We start from the raw sequence: 3,332 nt of genomic DNA, 5'->3' as shown, positions 1-3,332 counted from the left end.
ACACCTAGGACTGGAAGTGTTGGATCACATAGTAATTCTATGTTTAGCTTGTTGAGGAACAGCCAAACTGTCTTCCACAGTGGTTGTACCATTTTACCTTTCCACCAGCAATGTGCGAGAGTTGCAATTTTCTCCATATCTTGGTGAATACTTGTGATTTTCTTTTTTCTTTTTTTTCTTTTTATTTCTTGAGATGGAGTTTCGCTTTTGTTGCCCAGGCTGGAGTTCAATGGCATGATCTCGGCTCACTGCAACCTCTGCCTCCTGGATTCAAGTGATTCTCTTGCCTCAGCCTCCCGAGTAGCTGGTATTACAGGCATGCTCCATCACGCTCGGCTAATTTTGTATTTTTAGTAGAGATGGGGTTTCATCATGTTGGCTAGGCTGGTCTCTAACTCCTGACCTCGTGATCCGCCTGCCTCGGCCTCCCAAAGTGCCGGGATTACAGGCGTGAGCCACCACGCTTGGCTTGATTTTCTTTTTTCTTTTCCTGTTTTTAAAATTAAAACCATGATTCACGCTTGTAATCCCAGCACTTTGGGAGGCCGAGACAGGTGGATGACCTGAGGTTGGGAGTTCAAGGCCAGCCTGACCAACATGGAGAAACCCCACCTCTACTAAAAATACTAAATTAGCTGGGCGTGGTGGTGCATGCCTGTAATCCCAGCTACTCGGGAGGCTGAGGCAGGAGAATCGCTTGAATCCAGGAGGCAGAGGTTGCGGTGAGCTGAGATCATGCCATTGCAATCCAGCCTGGGCAACAAAAACAAAACCCCATCTGGAAAAAAAAAAAATTTAAACCAACACAAAGCCATAGAGAGTGATATAATGAACATTGGAGTCTCAGGATCGGGGAGGGTGAGTGGAGGATGAGGGATTAAAAAAAAAAACAAACATTGGGTACAATATACACTACTCGAGTGACAGGTGCACTACAATCTCAGACTTCACCACTACACAACTCATCCATGAAACCAAAAACCACTTGTACCCCAAAAGCTACTGAAATAAAAAAATGAAGATTTTAAAAAGAAGCCAAGTGCTGTGGCTCACGCCTGTAATCCCAGCACTGTGGAAGGCCGAGGGGGGGGTGGATCACTTGAGGTCAGGAGTTCGAGACAAGCCTGGCCAATATGGTGAAACCCCATCTCTACTAAAAATACAAAAATTAGCTGGGCATGGTGGCAGGCACCTATAATCTCAGCTACTTGGAGGCTGAGGCAGGAGAATCTTTTCAACATGGGAGGCAGAAGTTGCAGTGAGCTGAGATGGTGCCACTGCACTCCAGCCTGGGTGACAGAGTGAGACTCTGTCCCCCCCAAAAAAAAAAAAAAAAAAAAGGCCGGGTGTGGTGGCTCACACCTGTAATCCCAGCACTGTGGGAGACCGAGGCAGGTGGATTGCTTGAGCTCAGGAGTTTGAGACCAGCCTGCAAAATATGGTGAAACCCTGTCTCTACTAAAAATACAAAAAAATTAGCTGGGCATGGTGGCACACACCTGTAGTCCCAACTACTCGGGAGACTGAGGCAGCAGAATTGCTTGAGCCTGGGAGGTGGAGGTTGCAGTGAGCCAAGATTGCACTACTGCACTCCAGCCTGGGTGACAGAATGAGATGAAGGAAGGAAGGAGGGAGGGAAGGAGGGAAGGGAGATTGCTAGAGGCCAGGAGTTCAGCCTGGGCAGCAAAGTGAGACCCTGTCTCTCAAAAATTTTAAAAAGAAAATTAGGCTGGGCAGGGTGACTCACGCTTGTAATACCAGCACTTTGGGAGCCCAGGTGTTCAAGACAAGCCTGGGCAACATGGCGAAATCTCGTCTCTACCCAAAAATATGCAAACATTAGCCGAGTGTGGTGGTATGCGCCTATAGTCCCAGTTATGCAAGAGGCTGAGGTGAGAGAATCACTTGAACCTGGGAGGTTGAGGCTGCAGTTTGAGCCATGATCACGCCACTGCATTCCAGCCTGGGTGACAGAGTGAGACCTTGTCTCAAAAAGTTAAAAAAAGAAAAAAGCCCATCCTAGTAGATAAGAAGTGGTAATTCCTTGCGGTTTTGATTTGCATTTCCCTAATGACTAATAACATCGAGACTCTTTTCAAGTGCTTGATGGCCATTTGTATGTCATCTTTGGAGAGGTGTCCATCAAGTCCTTTGCTCATTTTTTAATTGGGTTGTTTATCTTGTTGAGTTTTAAGAGTTCTTCATTCAAAACATTTATATCTTCCCTCCATTTCTTTTGTATATTAAAATAAATATATGGGCCGGGCACAGTGACTCATGCCTGTAATCCTAGCATTTTGGGAGGCTGAGGCCGGCAGATCACTTGAGGTCAGGAGTTCAAGACCAGCATGGCCAACATGGTAAAACCCTGTCTCTACTGAAAATACAAAAATTAGCTGGATGTAGTGACGCCTCTAATCCCAGCTACTCGGGAGGCTGAGGTGAGAGAATCACTTGAACCCAGGAGGCGAAGTTTGCAGTGAGTCAAGATTGTGCCATTGCACTCCAGCCTGGGCAACAGAGCAAGACTCCATCTCAAAAAAAAAAAAAAAAAAAAGTAAACAGCCACATAACCCCTCTTGGTTTGCTGTGTCAGGCACTGTGCTAGGCCCTGGGGGTGCAATGGTGAGCAAGAAGGCCTGATCCCTGCCCTCCATTCCTGCCATGTATCTAGTCCAGTGGCCTTTCAGTTTAAAACAATTGTTCTAAATCGATGCATAATAATTGTACAAATCTACATGGTACATGTGATTTAAAAAAAAGGAAATCAAAATAAATATATGATCTAAAGTTTCCATCCTCTCTTCTTTTGCACATTTATTGGGCACCAACTGTGTGCCAGGTGCTACCCTGGGCTCTGGGAGTACAGCAGAAGACCCTGGCTTGGCATTGGCGAGGGGAGCTCAGGTGGATGGAGGTCACAGACAGGTGGTGGTTGGTACAGTGAAGTGCAGAAAATTCCATGGCTTTCTTGTCAGCTGTTTCTGTACAAAGAAACCCTGCCCTTTGCACTGATGTCATTTGGGATTCAGGCTGGAAAGAAAGAACCCTGTGTTACTAATTCCTCCTTTACCATGCTTGTTCTATACAGATCTGGTGTGTATTTTAGAAAAGTTTTTCCAGGGGCCCAGCTTGGTGGCTCACGCCTGTAAGTCCTGCATTTTAGGAGGCCGAGACTGGGAGTTGGGGGGTGGGGCATCGCTTGAGGCCAGGAGTTTGAGACCAGCCTGGGCAACATGGTGAAACCCCATCTCTATAAAGAACAAAAAATGTAATTTTTTAAAAAGAAAAGTCCTCCCAGACATTTATACCTCCCAGAGTATAAACAGTGG

This window comes from Pan troglodytes, chromosome 8 (genome assembly GCF_028858775.2).
Source record: "Pan troglodytes isolate AG18354 chromosome 8, NHGRI_mPanTro3-v2.0_pri, whole genome shotgun sequence".
Classification (NCBI taxonomy): Eukaryota; Metazoa; Chordata; class Mammalia; order Primates; family Hominidae; genus Pan; species Pan troglodytes.
Note: the sequence above shows the minus strand (reverse complement) of the source record.